Below are 19,420 nucleotides of genomic sequence, written 5' to 3' on the forward strand. Positions count from 1 at the left end.
TCACTTCTGATTTATCTCTTGCTAAAATCATTTTTCATATAACATTTAAGAAACATAGCAATAAGTCTTATAAAGAAATATGCAAAACATGTTTTGTGGCATACTTGTCACTAACTACATTCCCTGCTTTGGGAGGGTTTCTGCATGTTGCCTAAAAATACATCAAGGCAAAATCTGCATGTTTAGTAACGTAATAATACTGCCCTGTATCACAAATAAGTCTTATTTATTTCATTATATTTCATTATATTACTGACAATTTCTTATTTCAATATGAGATATTCATGAAAACACACACCTTCCCCACCATTATTTTGTTTTTGCTGCCCGACATTTTTTAAGGAACATTTTATGTGACTGCGCAAAACAACTTGAGCCAGCCAATTCTTTGAAGGTTTGTGTAATTTTCCGTCTTAGACTTATGCTTTATGGCTGGTTGTTGGTACATTCATGTTTTCTGTTCTTTTTGATAATAGTCAGTGTTCTCTGTGACATCTTGTTAGGAAGAGGCAGTGCATTTTTTCTTTAAATCATATAAATTTGACTTCCCAAACCTTTTCGGTCAGAAACGATCACAATCAATAATGAATTAACCAATATAAAACACTGCCATCTAACTGTTATGTTTTCATCAAACTTCAAATTATAAACAATGTGGAATATTTGAGTTATAAACGATTAAACCCAGCTGATTGTAAAAATGCCGATCACCAGACGGTAGGTGGAGTCGAGATAACAGGACTGACTAATCAACAACCGTATCCGCTAATGCGGTATGCATCTTCTTATAAAGAAATCTATGTAAACACCTTGAGAGGTATAAAGTCTTAACCGATAAATCAATATACAACCCCATAAAAATGCACTGAAGATAAGTATGAAAGTTATATTATGCAAGTTCACTTTTTATGCTTTATGGCATTCGAAATCATTTTTTTTCTTTTGCTAATAAAAGTGAATTTGCTGTTATATGTATCTTTATAAATGTATATGTATTTTGAAATATAACTTGAACTTATTTTTGTTTGCTTTTTCTTGTGAATAAAAGATATGGTTTCCCTATTCTTTGTCTAATACATTTGACTTAATCATTAACCTAATAATAAGAATTTCAATGTATGAACGCTTCAAATATATGCTTTTTTATTTGTATTTAAATGTTTCAAGCTTATTTAGATTGAACCCACTATAGGTGCTATAAAATGCTGTTTAAATAAAATAAAATTATATCGTCCGCATAACAATGTTTACATTTTCTAAATCGAAGTGGGTAACCAAATATAGCAGAGCGTACTCATAAGGGGTCGCTGTTTAATAATTACTTCCTATACGGACGTCAAAATCACACCAGGTTATAATATACTACTATTATGGCGTTTCCTCCATATTTTATCATACTAATAACAACCATCTTCTAACTAGTTTAAGAGGCATTTCTAGTTCTTCACATTTGCACAAATGCGATTGTTTCAACTGGTAAATGTTTAACCAATGCTTTGAGCGAATAAGCCAGGACACGGTGCCTTTGGGTGCCATTATTCGCTTTTACCAAGTATTAGCCCTAGATGTCCCATACGTACCGGTACCCAGTCTTTAGGCGTCACACCACCCCATCTAGTAGTATTTCCCCCCAACAAAAATCCACACCCTGGCTTATAAAGGAAAACTCTGTGGTCCTTGACACTTAAAGTCATTTTGAGTAGACCTACCCGATCCTCCCTTATTGGTTCGGGTCCTGATGGTAAACTAAATGTCACCTACCTGCCTGTATCCAGTTTCCGGAAGTCACATTGCGCACTTATTATCCTCCCAGCCCAGAGTCCACATACTCGCGTATAATAGCAAATTCCGCGGTTCCTGACATTAAGACTCATTACTAGTCAACTTGACTCAAAGCTGGCCCTTATTGGCTTGTTTCAGATGGTAGCCCTATATGTTCCCTACGTACCAGTACCCGGTCTTTGTGCGTCACATCACCTCCATCGAGTAGTTTCAATCTTAAAATTTGCATATATACCTATTTCGCTTAATTATGTAAAGGATAAATTTACACCGTTGCCCATATCGCTATTTATGAAAAAGGGTATAGGCGTAGACAAGTTTAGTATATATATCTAATATTCACATGTTATTTAGCAATTCACCATTAATCAGTCTAAGTCATTTTTGTCTAACCGGCTCCTACGATGATATTATATGCTAATAACTTGGTTATACTTTTTATTTCGGCTTATCCAATCTAGTGATTGGCTTCTGGTTGTAGTTATTCTCTTTTTCATTTGTATCAGTTATCATCACTTGATCAAAATGGGGCCTATTGTTTCATGTGGCGCTTGTACCCCCTAAATCTTCAGCTTAGTTTGAGGTTTAAAGGTTTTTTCCTGAAATAATTAAGTTAAATCAATACAAAATGATAAATTCAGACGGTTGGCTTCCTTTTAGACAATAAATTATGCTTGGGAAATAAAAGGTACAGGGGCTGCTGCCCAATTAAACTGCATGTTTAATTTAATTTAAAAAAAAAACCAGAAACTTATTAAGTTATAAAATGTAATCGAATCAATTGCATGATTATTTAATTTCTGATACAAAAGTCAGCTTTAAAATTAAGCTATGCATGTAATTTTGAAAATCTTGTTGTTCAACTGTACGACTTGTTAGGGGGCATTTCTACATCTTAAATCAAGAAAAATCATTATAAATGAACTATATGTATGTAAAAAATAAAATATAATATGCATGCAAAACTTGATTTTGAACACATTGATTTTACGATTCGATTTGTGAACAAAGATCTGTGCACTTAATTAAAACAATACCCGATTAGTTTTAGCAATATTCTAATGCATTCAATTAGACGACTTTTTTCTAATATAATGGTTAATCAATATAAATACAACATAATATTCTCGATTGTTATATCTAATATGCAATAACACCCTAATGATGGCTGACTTCACTTTAATTTGTAATGCTTATGTGTAAAACAGCTAGGCTGGAAACTCGAAGCAGGAAACTAACTGCTAAATGTATCAACTTATCTGTACCAGCATCTTAAGGAATGGGGGAAAGTGGCGAAGTGTATGTTTATACAGTAGATATCAATAACAGTGTTTGTTTATCTACCTTTGAGAACGTGTCAAACCATTTGAGAACGAACCATACTTAATCAGCTTAAACAACCTAATCTCTTTACCCAAGTGATGATGCTATGCGTTAGAAATACCGTTATCAAACCTCTGATGAATGAGAATGAATACTAATCCAATGTCTAAGTACATGACCAAAACAACTCCAATAATCCTTTCGAATGCAGACAATTGATTTCCCCATCCGGATGAAAATATCATAGTATTTGAATAGGTTAATCACGAAATTCTTAAACATCAATTAAAATATAGAATTTTTAAGTCCTTAAAACATTTAATTTTGTATTTGAACGATAGACATCAAATTATTAAGCTTGAAATGAATATTCACGAAGATTAATAAACTATGTAGTTCTCCATTCTAGGACTCATCATGTTTCTTATGCATGAATGTAAATAGCATTTCCTTTGAAATACAAAATATGATTATCCTGTATGCGGATGGTATAACAAGCAAGAATTTGAATGTTTGCAGAAAATAAACTTAAACAGATTGTCGGAGTGGAGCGATTGGGAAAAACAGTAACATGTGAATAAAATAAGGCTGCAAAACAGGTAAAGACAATTATATCTATGAAAACACGACTCATTTAAAAATAGAATGGATTAATATAAATCAATAAATAAATCAATAAATAAATCAATAAATAGATAAATAGATAAATAAATAAATGAATAAATAAATAAATAAATAAATAAATAAATAAATAAATAAATAAATAAATAAAAAAAAATAAAAAAAATAAACAAACAAATAAATAAATAAATAAATAAATAAATAAATAAATAAATAAATAAATAAATAAATAAATAAATAAATATACTTATTTACTTTTAAGCTGGGAAATATGAGGTCATATTGACCCAAAATAAATTATTGAACGAGACGATAGAATAGAGAATACTGCGAGATTTTGAGGTTAACAACAACTGTATATTATTTCACAAAAATAAGTTAATAGCTGTTTATCTACATGATAACGCATGACGTTGCATCACGTCATGATAACAGTATAGTTAATTGAGAATTCAACTGATATTAAACGCATTGTCAATCAGGTACGACAGTTGTATATTGATCAGAAAGAATAGCCTTTAATCATAGGTCAAATTAATCAATCTTAATACATGAATATTTATTGAGAAAATGAAATACAAACTATAAGATCTTAGTGTGCAAATGTTTGCTGTCTTTTTGCAATGGAAAACTAAAATATATTTTGTCAAACTATCTTATATGTATTGCTATGTTCATTATTCGGGAACTAAGAGACACATTCAGAACAGCCGCTCGCACTAACACTCCAACCACATTCCCGCAAGGGACACTGAAGTAACTTTAGTGGTACAAGGGGGATGACACTCAAGAGATATGTTCGTAATCACACGCCTCACTAACACTCCACTTCATCAAGTCACCAATACAATAACAAATACATGTACTTGTTCATGATCATTTCGGATTATGGTGGTGTTTTCAGTAAACATAAAAAATATGTTTATATAAGATTTGGGTACCTTATTGTTAGAAATGGTGTCAAATAAAAGACAATTACTATTATAATTTGAAATTAATATTTTAAAACAATCGCTTGAATAAACATTTTGGAAATAAACAAAATGATGCAAAACGCATTGAAATGCACGTGTGTGTGTGTTTTAATATGCAGCCGTTATGCAATGTATCACGTTAACTAATGTGTTTTCGTGGATAAATTTATTTTTTGTTTGTTTGCAAAAACTGTTTTTTAGCCTTTAAAAATACTAAATGTTAAGTCGAAAACACATGGAAAGAATAAGCAAATGAATCGGCTTCGGGTGTGAAAATAATACATCATAGTGAATAACAACTCAAGCGATGTAGGATATTTTTAATAATAATAAAAATGATAATAAGAAGAAGAAGAAGAAGAAGAAGAAGAAGAAGAAGAAGAAGAAGAAGAAGAAGAAGAAGAAGAAGGAGAAAAAGAAGAAGAAGAAGAAGAAAAAGAGCGAAATTAATAATAATAATAATAACAATACTACTACTACTAATACTAATACTACTAATAATAATCCAACTGCCTGGTTTTTGGGAAAGACATATTAATGCCCTGACCACGCTCTGTAATAAAAATCTTGCGTAAAACCTCAAAGCTGCAATGTACGTGATGTTAGCGGCCTGTCGGCATGTCGGCCAAGCGGCGTGAAGTAAGCGGCCACCTAAAATTGCTTCCTAATTCAAAACATTATATATGCGCTTTCTTCTAACACAATAATTAATCTTATGTTCCTATTCACAAATCAATATCCTTAAGCGAATACCGGCATTTTCCCTAAATGAATTGGTGATCAAATTTGTTTTATACTCGCTTTAGAGTGTTGATTGTTTCGTAAACAAGTATTGTTTAAGAAGCAAACACATATAAATATGATTTGTGTCAATCTATGAATACATATGCTTTGATTAATCATTGTTTTCATAAAATGAAACGAATGTTCAATTGCATTGAAGTAGAGAAGTAGGACGCTAGGCCACCAACTTCACTCCGCAAGGCCGCTCGTTCCCAGATAATATTCAAGAGACCGGGATAATCCATTGAAGTACATTTTACTTCAATAAGGTGGACTTCAAAAATATTCAATTTTTCAAAAGGATGCAAAAATCACATATTTGTTTTTTTTGTGCTGATCTCAAACGCTCAGCAAACTTGATGGATGCAATTCATCGATGGCTGCAATAAAAGGCAGCTTCATGTACGTGAATTAAGCGGCATAGCGGCGTGAGGTAAGCGGCCAAGCGACGTAAATTAGCGGCCTTGCGTCCTAGCGGCGTGAAGTTGGCATCCTAAAGTCCTAAATTTGTTCTCTATCTCAAAGAAATTGTGCATGTGTTTAATTGGAAACTAATGATAAATCAATGTTTTATTAACAATTATAGTATAATTGCGGCCTTATATCATTTCTTATTCAAAACATTTTTATATTAGTTTTTTCTAAAACAATGCTGAAACCATTGTTTTTTTATGCGAAATGCAATACTCTGGAGCGATTATTAACATTTGTTTCAAAAACTTGATCGAGCAATCCAGCGCCATAGCAGCGTAAATCTTGGGGCCTTACGGCCTGATGGCCTAGCGGTCTAAAATTCCGATACCACTCAATCCAGCAGCCTAAAAAATAAGGAAAAATGCTTATATGTTCGTAAGAACATTGACCTTTGAATAGAAACATCTAATTTATCATTGTTGAAAAGAACGCATATTAAAAGTTTTGAAATACGTCATGCTGTTAGGCCGCTAACTTCGCGTACATGGTTTTACGCAACATGTTCATTTCAGACCTTGGTCATAGAAATAATATGTATTTTCCAGCCTACATTCAGTTGGATTTATTATATTATTATTATTATCATCATATAATGATATTATTATTATTATTATTATTATTATTATTATTATTATTATTATTATTATTATTTTTATTATTATTATTATTGTTGTTGTTGTTACCGTCATCATCATCCGATCATAGGCTCCCTACATTTCTTGATTTGCTTTCAGTCCGAGATGTAATTTTCTTTAAAAAGTAGATTCATTCGTTTACTATTTCCATATAATGTGCTTTTTTATAAAGTCTTAATTTATTTTCAAACTCTAAGACCTATTTGAAAAAAAAACCCAACAACAACAGAAAACGAATTTTAACGAATTTTGGAACTGTTATTTTAAATATTCACAATCCAAAACATATGTTAACATTAAATACTGTAAACACCACCATAGTGAAACAGATAATCCGATATGATCATGAAAACATACATGTATTTGTACTGAATTGGTCATTTGATGAGATGGAGTGTAAGCGAGGCGTTTGAAAACAGAAAGATCTTTTGAGTGTCACTCCATTCATTCAACTCAAGTGATCACTTGAGTGTCCCTAACGGGATAGTGGTTGGAGTGTGAGTGAGAGTGCATGTTCATTCGGCCCTAATTTTAAAGAAGATTTTTAAAATAAGACTAAAAAAGAACATGGAAATCCTTGTACCACACAGGGCCAGTCTAGAGAGCAAAAAACCTTAATTTGAACAAACTGTGTAAAGCACCATTACACCATGCTCAAAAACTTTATTTCAAGGGTCTGCGACTTGCGGTTTCAGGAAATTTTCTTTATTTTCTTTTTTTACTTCAGACGCTATTTACTAAGGCCAAGGCATGCTTTGGCCAAAGGAATATTATTTGATTTTTGTTAGTTAACAGCAAAAATATGAGGCTACATACAACTTATCAAAATTATTGTCCTTGTGATTGAGAGACATCTTGGGCAGGCCAATTTTTGGCAACAAAGCAATCATTTTATGTTGTTGTTAAATTGGCATTGAAAAAAAAAATTTGACGCACGGAAGAGTGAACACCGCCTCCCGCACTCATCCACCAATACTTGCACGTGTCTTCTAGGGGAAGGCCTTGATCTTAGGTAAAACCAAACACACGTTCAAAAGCATGTCAATACGAATATCTTAGTGTTTGGTTTACAGCCATAGTCAGGCGCGTAGCTAGCCCTCTATTGATGAATGTGCTTGCACCCCCTTCGGAACATTTGTAAACCACGGTGCAATCTGGTTCATTCTGGTCGTTCTGAGGTGCTTTATTAAGTATTTTGAAATAAACATCAGGTAGTCAAGTATGCGTATTGCAACGTTGTCTGTTTTGTTTCAATATCATATGGATTCAGCCGAGTACTCGTATATCTATATTTACGCGCCTGATAGTCCATTTAACTCTGAATTTTACTAACCTGTGACGGATATCGACGGGCACTTGTATCCGAGAACAAGGTGCTGGAAGACAAATATATGTGTATAACGGCCCAAATAGACCTGCAGTACTACTGTGAACATTGCAGTGTAATGGGGATTTGAACGTATGTACAAGGTAATATTATGATGCACACCAATTGCTTGGTCCGGGGTTGTACGAATCCAATTCAAGCAGATAATAAGTGTCATCTTCAATGTTTCGATATACACTTTTGCAAAGAATGGTTGTTATTGGGTTGATTGTTAAAACAAGAAGTGCAAAATGCATTGTTTGCACAATATCACAGACGGCGAATTTTGTCACCACATTTTCACAGCCCATTCCTGAACGTAGTAGTCTGGGTCTGTTTCAGCATTGATTCAAACCCGCCACTACTAAATAAAGTTGAAACATGCGAGAAATTTGAATTAGCTCGTGAGACAAAGACATTCTGCAGGTCACAACTATAATGGGTTGTACCTGCTATAACCCCGTTATTGCACTTTCGACACTTATTCATCAGAATTTTATGAGGATGTGTGTACTGTTGCATTAAAAATCATATTTTTTTATACTTTAAATGTTATATCTAATGTGCATGCCCTACTAAAATGGGCCAGTGTTTTTTGAGTGCCTGTTTGACATGAACAATGATGACCTTAACCCTAAACTAAAAAAAAAACATGAAAGTTATTTATACGGCCGCTTTTTAGAGTCATGATCGCGCCTTGGATTTAATAAAAATAAATACCCTGTTAAATACATCTGATAAGTTCAATTCAAATTGACGAAAGTTGTGCATTGATATATTAACGCAATTGCATGTATTCAGAAAGTCTCTGACGTGTGGCTGAACCAGTGTTAAAATGACCATAGTGAAGAAAGTGAAATTTACTGATTAGTTAATTAAGATATTTCGCGCTAATTGTACAATAAGTAAACAGTGAAGGCGTGTCACATTGGAACTGAAATATATGGATTTCAATACAACTTTTGAAGAAGCGGAACATTTGGATTTTTTTACTATCATTTTGGTCTTTGAAGATATTATTTTTGCAAACTTTTATACAATTATCTAAACGAAAAATAGCTCATTGTGATAAGCATACAGATAATTCCCTTTCGAATTCCCAAAACGCTTAAAAGGGTAAAATGGCACAAATTAAACCAAACAAAAAAATCGGCTGAACTTAATACTGTTTTAAGGGACTTAAAATGTATCGAGCAATTGGGGCCGGAGGTCTGTAAATGGTACATGATAAAGCTGACGTCACAGTAATATTGGACCTTTTTTTTATTTTCGACGATTTAATCGGCTGACAACGCGATCTGATTATTTTTGAAACTTATATATCGCCCATGTGCATTTTAGTCTTAGCAACAATAACTGTTTATTCGTCGTATTGTTTAAAATTCGAAAATCATATCACGAATAACGTTTGAAAAGTGAATTCTTCGACAGTGTATACTTTTGAAATTCTTTTTCGGGCGGATTCATCTTTCATAAAAACGTGGTTTGAAATATTCATTTCAATTTGAACATCATAACTATTGCATTGAAATTGTAAAAAATAAAATAAAAAAGTTCATTCAATAAGTTTTCATAGAAAACATTACCGATAAAAATAGGAAGATCAACCATAATTTATGTCCACTGCCTCATGGGTTTTAGACCTATTTGCGTCGAAATGAGAAATCCTGAGATGAATTGTGCGGCTTCTGCAGTCTGCTCAAAACTACATGTAATTATAACGAATGAGATTTCGGCGCATCACCTTCTGCTCTTAAGAAATGTTTTGATCAGTCCCACAGAAGTACCACAAAGGTTTAAAACAAGCTTTACACTGAAGAGCTGGCCGGAAGGATAAGTATTGAAAATGTATCTGTTCACAAACTTTGACATTGACTCATAGATGTGAGTGCGAGGTTGGTGCCACACACTTGAAAGTGACGATAATACAAATGGGGCAATTACCATAAAAATATTAAATTAGTCATTATCACCATGCGGTTGTGCGGCATAGTTGTTTCGCAAGAGACCCTGCTTCGAATCCTAATCCCGAGTGGAACTATTGCTTATCTATGAAACATAGTATACTGGATACTTAATATTGGCACCGTTTAGGGGCCATTTTGAGTTAACAGTTTTCGGTTTCTGACTTTTATTGTCTGAAGGTTGCAACTAAGTTAATCTTATCACTTTCAGCTGTTAAATAAAGCTTAAAAAGGTCATTGCTTGGGTTCGCGTCTAGGTCCTCACACTAAGTGACCGATATTCTATACTGTAATAATTAAGAAAACCCAAATTATTTTTCTTATAAAGATTACAGATAGTTGAGAACCTAAATGTTGAGAAAATGCATATATCAAGGTTATGAAAAAAATATCATTATATCGGTATAGAAGCTAGAAGCACATACTTGTACAATGCACAAACCCCCCTTGACCTGCAATCACGCCCACTGCTTTATTTTAAGAGATTCTATCGACATTTCAAGAAATTTATGGTGTTTTTCACATTTCAATTTAAAAGTTAAATACTGTGTATTCCAAAGTAATAAAACACGACTTGCATGAACATATATCCTTATATACTCGGTTTTAAAGTCATGCTACAACACATTTAATTGTCAACATTTAAAAACAAGAATCTCTAAGACACAAGTAGTATGCTATTCTTGAAAATGTTAACTCTTACTTACGCTTATATAAAGGCAATTAAGTATCCATGAGTTATTTACAGCGACTAAAACATACATGATATGAGTAAAGGGTCTGGCATTTACAGACTATTTATTTGCAGATGGTAGACATATTTCATGCATTACTTGTGAAGTGGTAATGCAAACAACACAATGGAACAACTCAATGAAGTCCGAATTCCTCGGTTTAAGTGTCAGCGGCCAGTCATTGTCAGACGGGATACTAGTGTTGTCTCTACGTCGTTCAGTTCAGGATTCAAGCGATTGACTGTTGAATGTTCGCAAAAATCATATTTTAGTATTCTTAGAATTGGACTTTCTTTGGACATTAAGCAAGAGAGGACTTCTGTGACATTTCATGTGTTTCAAATTTAGTTGAAGAGTTACTGGTCAAAAGATCTCGTTTAAAGATTCACTCTCACGCCCAAATTAGAGTAACCTCAATTGAAAGAAGTGTTTCAATTTATCAAAATTAAGAAATATAATTAAAAAATATAATGAAGGACACCGTCTTTAATATGAAACAAAGGAACATAAAACGGTATATCTTTTATGAGACAATACTTGATGACTATTATTATCTTAGGACCCACCAGTCATTTATGTTTTGTACGGTTTTAGCTACTGAATACATGTTTATAATCTTGTTATAAGTAAGAAATATTTTCCATAAATGCATAATTTCGCAGTTCGTTTCGCTGATAATAGTTAAGACATATAAATACACGGAAACAGCCAGTCATCTAATTATTCACTAATAACGCATCATTACGCGTTAAACAGTAATGTAACATAATTAAACTTGTGTTTTACTTTTTTAAACCGTTCTTTTTCTAAAGTAATATGCATATATGAACTGAACCTGTACCAATAAACAAGAAGTATAAATTGAAAATAAATAACCTATTACACTTGTTTTATTTCTAATGATTTCGGCAACATTTGTTGACAACGGAAATAGAAAAGGCTATTAATGGCCTGTATGATTTGAACACAATTTATGGAATGAATATCAGCAGCATTCACTCCTTACGCATTCCATAAAGAAAATATTTTACCTTTGATTAATGTTTATGTAGATCCAGACCAGTTAAGTAGCATTAAAAGATGACAGCTTTTGTATATATAAAATCACAGATTTCGTTGGCTTCAAGACAAACATATCAGTTTGCATGATAAAATAATACGTGCAGGTACATAAGTGTATATTTTTACTCTCAAATACAGATATTGTTAAATTAACCACCAAAACCTGTTTTAATATACTTGAATTCCGATTCAATGCTTTGTACAAGTAGTTAAGTGATAATCCTTTTAGATGTATCATAGTTTCTTAGCTTAAAAGAGTCATGTAAATAAGAGTAATTATCTTTTTTAGAATAGACTTAATTGTTTTTTATCCTTTATTAACAATGTCAAGATATGTTGTTGTATTTTTAGTCTCCTGTAATTCAATTTTATGAATGGATGTGCACTGAACTCTTAAATATTTGTAGTTTATGTTTTGTCATGTTGTGTACATATGATACATGAATAAACTATAAAACTGCAGTGAAAATCATTTATTATAGCACATTATAAAAAAATATCAGATAACTGTTGTGAGTCACAATTGTTCAATTACTAACTAAGATATAATATTTGCTTTATTTAGCTTACAACTCCGAGCATATTCATTTTATCTGAAGTATTATATCCGAACGTATTTGTAAGTATATGTACCTTAAATGGTTTTGAAATGAACTGTTCCCATTTATATCAGTATATAAATATAGAACACGGTTTTCTGTAATATAGAGACGAAGCACATGCGACCATATTTGCCATTCGTTATTCGCAAATAGTTGCGTCAGGTCCGTCACCCTTGGTATGACTGTAGGCCAAATTGAAACTTCCTTCACGTTTGGTTCGAATGTCCAATTAAGCATTTTAAAATACAACTATTATAAATTATATATTAGCACTTTTGTCATTTGTGTTTATTAAATTTTCAATAAAATAACTAATACAACTAAAAAGAACATGCCGTTCTTATAGTCTGCAAAGCATTGAATATACATCAACCTTTGGGCGACACGAAAACACGGAACGTACGCTTATTGCGAAACTAATTTTTTGAGGGAATTTCGGAATCTTTAAAATTGAACACAATTTACTTTTCTGTTAAAAAATATTATGTTCTTTACATTTATGAATTCTTATCTCAAACATATACCTATGACAAGAAAATTATTGTTAAAAATTTAAATGTATCCCAAAGGTTGTTTTCAAAATATACACACTTTTTAAAAATTCATGATTTTTCCTTAAATGGTATTCCTGCTGATTAGTGCTTAATGACTGAACCTTTTTTAAAGCGTTCAAAATCGTTTGCAAAATTGTTTTATTATTTTAAAAAATAAATTGATAGAAAAAAACACAATTACTTTTGGGCGACACAACATATATCCTATGGGCGACACGAGTCTCCCAAAGGTTGCATCAAAGTTACCCAAAGGTTGGATTGGTATAAATATATATATATATATATATATATATATATATATATATATATATATATATATATATATATATATATATATATATATATATATATATATATATATATATATATATATATAGCTCCTAACTGAAGGTATAAGAAAACCCAGAAATATAGCAAATCAACAGAAACATATTAAGTACAAATAAACGTTTAAATAATATCAATAATCACAAATACCTTTGCCATAAAAATAATTAAACGTTTTGTCCCTCTAATGATATCAAAGAAATAATTCCTTTTCCTGGCATATGAACATCTGGCTGTTCAGTCACAAACTAAGACAAATACTTTGGTAAAAATAACTAAATGATTAAAATACACAGTCATTCATTCAAATTGATACCAAACTTTTCCCCTGTACTCACAAAAATGGTTGCTATCCATGGTATCTGTCTTATCTGTCTCGATCCTCTGGGCTCGCTCATTTCTCACACAAACATCCAGTGCTGGAATATACTGTGAAATAAAGTGCATCTTACAACATGTGAATACATGCAAATAGAATATTTCACTGATAACCATGATATAATTTAGAAAGAGTAATGTTATCGAGAAAACCTCCTGACGAAAACCAAATGTAAATCCATCGACAATGCCAATTTAACCAAATGTTACAACCCTACTTCTTCTTATATAGTTATATAAAATCTATACTTACATGTGCTACACTAACTATCATGAATATCTCATCCAAACTATAATAATGAAAACTTAAGTTTTCATTTTCCCCAGTCAACTCTCTCGTCGACCTTCTCTAAAAACAATGTGACTCAGCAAGAAACAGAGACACTACCACAGTGTTATGGTTACATACTACTGATTCGTTGAAGATGAAACTTTTCTTTCATGCTTTACGATGAAATATGGGGTTTAAACAGTGAAATAACAACAGTGAAACTATCAATTTGATATTTTCACTGCAAAATAAGGAGTGAAAATATCAACTTTCAAAACTACTTATAATTCCTGTGTAGTAACTTGCCTTGATCAAAACAGAACACTAGACTTTGAACCAGTAAATGTTGTCAAAAAATGTTAAAAAAATAAAAAAAAATAATAATAATTGAAATAAATTTATATTTGGTAATTAACAACTTACCGTTTATTACCGGTTATCCCATTTTTCAATTTTTTTCCTGATCTTTGAAGCTGAATGATCGAACATTTGCTTTCATACCAAACAAATTACAGACAAAAACAACTGTTCGAACATAAATATTATTTTATATCATCGTTCAAATTTGAACTGTTCGCCGTTGTTGTACGTAATATGAGCTTGGATAATTCACACAACAATTTACAGATTATCCGATATTTTCTACCCCACCCACACCTCAATGTTTGTCGTGGTATTCACTCTTTATCTGGAAAACAAACCTGTTTTCAAGTGAAACAGACTTGTATCTGACAGTAAGATGACTAAATATTAATTTACTATGAAACACATGCTGTCTTAAACTAAGAAGAATGTTTTAAATCCAATGAGTATACGCATTTGTTTGCTTACACATTTGACCTTCCAAATTGTCATTCATTTAATAGCGGCGTAGTAATTTTGGTTATATATTCATGCCCAACTTATTAAACTCCGAAATTAAGCATAAAAGAAACAGAAAATTTGTTTATTTCAGTGTAAGATCGTAAAAATGTTTTTTATGACACTCGTGAAATAAAATACGATCTTAAATTGACATAAACAAATATCCTCTATATCACTAACGTGAGGGTCACAACATCTTATGAGGGAATGTGGCCTAAACACAAAAGGAGATCGACAGTAATACATAGACTTGACAGGATGTGCACGTCGGCCATATTGAATGATGTGACAGGAGGTGTGCAGCGGCCATCATTTAATTGTTCAAGTTGATCAGTTTTCTGTTTAAAACGTTTGACAGTAAATGTTTCATGTAATTAATTTTGTAGGTACCATGTCAACTTGAACTATTCGTCATTTTTTGTTAATGTTAATAGTTGCGTTGCTAAGCAGACTCGAAGTAACCGTTTTTGATTATAATGTTTTATGAAGAGAGGTTATACTTAAATTATTATTTTTTCCTAATATTTTTTACATTTTTCAAAAGTTTAAACATGCATCATAGTTAGTTCCAACATGTGATGGAAGTATGCCAGTATGATGTAAACCTTCGACACCTTTTCAAAGTAGTGCAAGCCTAGTTTCCTGTCCTAAAAAACGACTTTTTCGTTTCCACATTTTATTTTTAATCACCGGGCTTCAATTTCTCGAAACTTCTTAAATACTTAAAACAGGGTCATAGGGTTTATAACATAAACATAACATATAATCTTCATTGTCGAACTTTTAAGTTTCATAGTGGTTAAAAGATCATAATTAAAATTTTGAGCAGGTGCGAGTAAGTGCTTAAATCCTTTTGGATAAAACTACCCATGTGACATTCATTCATTTCTTCATGAAGCATTCGTGTACGCAAATCAGCTTATTGATATTCATAGCCGGACTACCTTTTAACAACCTATGACGTCACGTAATAGTAGGAAGTTGTTTACATTAGTTACCTTATAAATATGTGTATTTTCCTTCTTAAAACATATCTGGGGGTTAACAATAAAGCCACACAATACACCTTTTAAATATTGATCTTGTTTTATTTTGTATTATTAATGACAATAAATTGATTGCGGAGAAATGGAAGCAGTTCGTCTGAAGCACAGAGTAAACATGGCGGATGATCTGTCAGATTTCGACTTGTTTAAAGATCTTTTTGATAGCTCTGAGTTGTTTGAGCCGGAATTGAGTGAGGAAACTGCTGCTGTTGTTGAGATTTTTCCAGAAATTGAAAAACTATTGAACATTTCTTTTGATGATTTGCCTGAAATGAAAGTGGAAATGAAAGTTTATATCTAGGTATCTAGGTCAACAGCTGAATGAAAGTAATGACATGCAAAACATTCATGAATTCAAACAACAGTCTACCAGAGAAAACAAGTACTCAAACAAACCCATTATGAATACCAAATGGGGAGTTAATTTATTCCAGGGTGAGGTAATTTATAATAAATAATAAAAGAAATAAAAAAAACGTTATTTATCATACAGCTACCAGTTTCAGTAAAACAAAAAAGTTTCAAGTTACTGTGTTTAGATTCTCAACAAGTTATTAAACAAGAAATGGGGCTGTGGGTGGATATTTTTCTTAAACATGATTACATCTAACACTTCTACAATCAATGAAAATAAAACAATTCGTCCTTAAAGTAGCATGTCAATAAAATCACATCTTATTAAAATTAGAAACAACATAACAGCATCAGCATCATGGCCCAGTGTAGTAGAATCTTTCTGCTTTTTTATACATTGGTGTTTGGAGCGAACGAGACAAAAGGTTGATTTCAGCGAAATTCAAAGGAAGATCTTAATGAACGTCTTCGAAGAGTTTACGCTCAAGTGAAGCTTAAGAAGACTGAAAACAGGAAATATGAAAATGAAGATGTGGCTCAAGAATACCATCAATACAAATGAAAAAGGATTTTGACTGTCATTATTTAAAATTCATTGATAAAAAGTAATACACAGTTAATAATAATAAGTATGCAAAATTATTGAATGTAAATAAGATGTCTAAAATTTGACCTTTTTCATTTCCATACTTGCTGCTTTCCTTCAAAAACTTGGTTTTCATACGATTATTATTTGCATCTTGACACAATTTTGGTCATTGACTATATTTTGTGTGAGAATTAAAAAAAAATCTTCAACTCCTTGGTTTCTCAAAATGTTACATTACTCGCTAGCAAAATTGTTATAAAATTCTTAGACTGAACACGTGTGTCTGGATTCACATTTTAAAACCCTTATTGTAACAATTAAATACATGTAAAAATATTGCCTTTGGCCAGGAATGATGGAATATTCATTTCCGAGTTTAAACAAGTCGCCTTTACGTGAATATCTTACCTGAAAAGTGATGTTCATCCGTTTCGAAATTGGAAAAAAATGAGGAGTCGGCAGCCATTACTGGTGTCATCGTTCCTAATTTTAGCTCCACGTGACTCCAAGACGATGCTGTATTCATGCGCGTGGGAAGGCTACATACTACTTGGAATTATCGAGTGATGAATTGCGGTTCTTGAACAATACCAAATTAAAAGAAATGATCTTTTATGTTTTTGTAGTTGAGATTATAAGTATTAACTATTATTTTTCTGCGTTTCATTGATGTATGAAGTGTCGGTAAAGTTACACAACATGCATCAATGAAACACATAAAAATAATGTTCAAGTCTTAAATAAAAGTCATAACAATACTCATGTTTAACTTATAAATTACAATCACTTTATCTCTTGGTGTGATGGCTGTGTCCTCTGCTTTGACGATCGATTTGCAATGGGAACAGCTTGTTACTTAGTCAACACGCTTAGAAAAGATTGAAATTTTGAGTTTACGAATTAGATGAAAATTGGTTATTTGTAATGAACACTAGTTTGCCCTGTAAGTCAGCAAGAGGAAATATGGTATGGTCAGTGAATTGGTCATTCAGCTTCGGACAGTCAAGCTGGCAATACTTGTGTTTTTGTTTGTTTTTAAAAACTGGTTTTACTTCTTCGTGCGCATCCACGGGATAGGTTATGGCTACGGACTCCGTTTTGAATACAGTTGCAACTAAGTACTGTCAGAATTGAGCAGCTTGAAGCAGGAAGTACATTGTAATAGTTGTTTTGTATCTTCAGAAGTAATAAGCTAAAATCCGAGCAGGATATAAAGTGGCGAAGAAAACAAAGTTCAGTTTCAATTTAACAATGAACTTTTATTTATTGTACAACAAGCTTTATGCACTTTACAACATTGTAAGATGGACTATTGTACTGAGCGATTTAGTGTGATTTCGGATAAATTGCTTAAGAGAAATAAATTGATAAGGATCGCTGTTCCGAGGGCGGAAACAGTACGTAAGTACGAGTCCAACCAAGTAACGAGCAAAAGTGAATATGAAACAAAAATTCAAGAGATTTCTGACGATATGACTATGAAAGATGAATATGATTACAGAAGTTTTAGTCATGATATTTACGAGTATGAACAGGGACAGATACATTAAGTGTTGAGGGTAGGCTCAAAGATCATTTATATTTTTGGCAAAGCATTGACACTAATGATTTTATTTTGGATATTCAAAAAATGGTTATAAGTTTCCTTTATACTCGGAGCCAGAAGAGACTTTCCGTGAAATAAAAAGTTTGCTATTTTAGAGCCAAAATTTGTTACTTAGGAAATACAATATTTACTAGAAAGATGTTTAAATAGAAAAATGCAGTAAACCTCAATACGAGGTTAATACGTTGACAGTTTCAGTTTGCTGGCAAAAACAAAGCCGTTTGATATTATATTTAAGAGAGGTAAACACACATTTATAGAAGTAGAATGCTTGTGACATTTGGTATAAAGGATGTAATGGGGGTTTATGTTTATGTTTAAAATTTGGGCTATTGAGCTTGTTTCTGTAGGTAGTACTGTAAAAAGGATTTGCAAGGACTCTGGTCAAATGAAGAGTTTATAAAATCGTCTACATGGCGGGAGTGAGTTGCAATGTAAAGAGTGTTGTTGTCGTTGGAAAATATAATTAGGCACTAGAAGATGAAATGGTTCATTGATAATCAGGGTGTCCGATCAATTGCTGTTAAAGGTTCCATTAAAAAAGAAATTACACGATGTTGAGTAAAGTATTTTCCATGTTTGAATGGCAAACTCTATTTCACTAGAAAAAGAGTGGATAACTAGGTCTGAAAATAAAAAGGCTGATTATCTGTTAATGTTATCCGATTTAAAGACTAGGGAATATCCAATGGTATTTTGCAAATGATTCCTGAGAGATTCGATCAATTACAATTGGTGTGCATCATTTTATTATGCAAAATTATCGAATTCTTACTCAAGGTTTTGGAATCCAAATTATTCAGGTATGAAAACTGGAGTGTGGTGCCAATTGCAGTTATTCAAAGAGTTGTTATAAAATTTGCTAACGATATAGCAATATATATATATATTTTAGTGTGTCTGTGTTGGAAATCGTCATGGTGTCGTGTAATAATGGTGTGTGTATCGATGAAGTTATCGATTGGTTTGATTTACCGACCGAGAAACATTATTATGTAAAATGGAAAGGGGATTGTTGGAAATACTGATTTGAAATGCAGAATGCTAGCGTAAGAGGTTCATTTGAAAAAAAACAGTGTTTTTTAAAAGAGTTTGTTAATATGTCTTGCTC

This window comes from Mya arenaria, chromosome 10 (genome assembly GCF_026914265.1).
Source record: "Mya arenaria isolate MELC-2E11 chromosome 10, ASM2691426v1".
NCBI lineage: Eukaryota > Metazoa > Mollusca > Bivalvia > Myida > Myidae > Mya > Mya arenaria.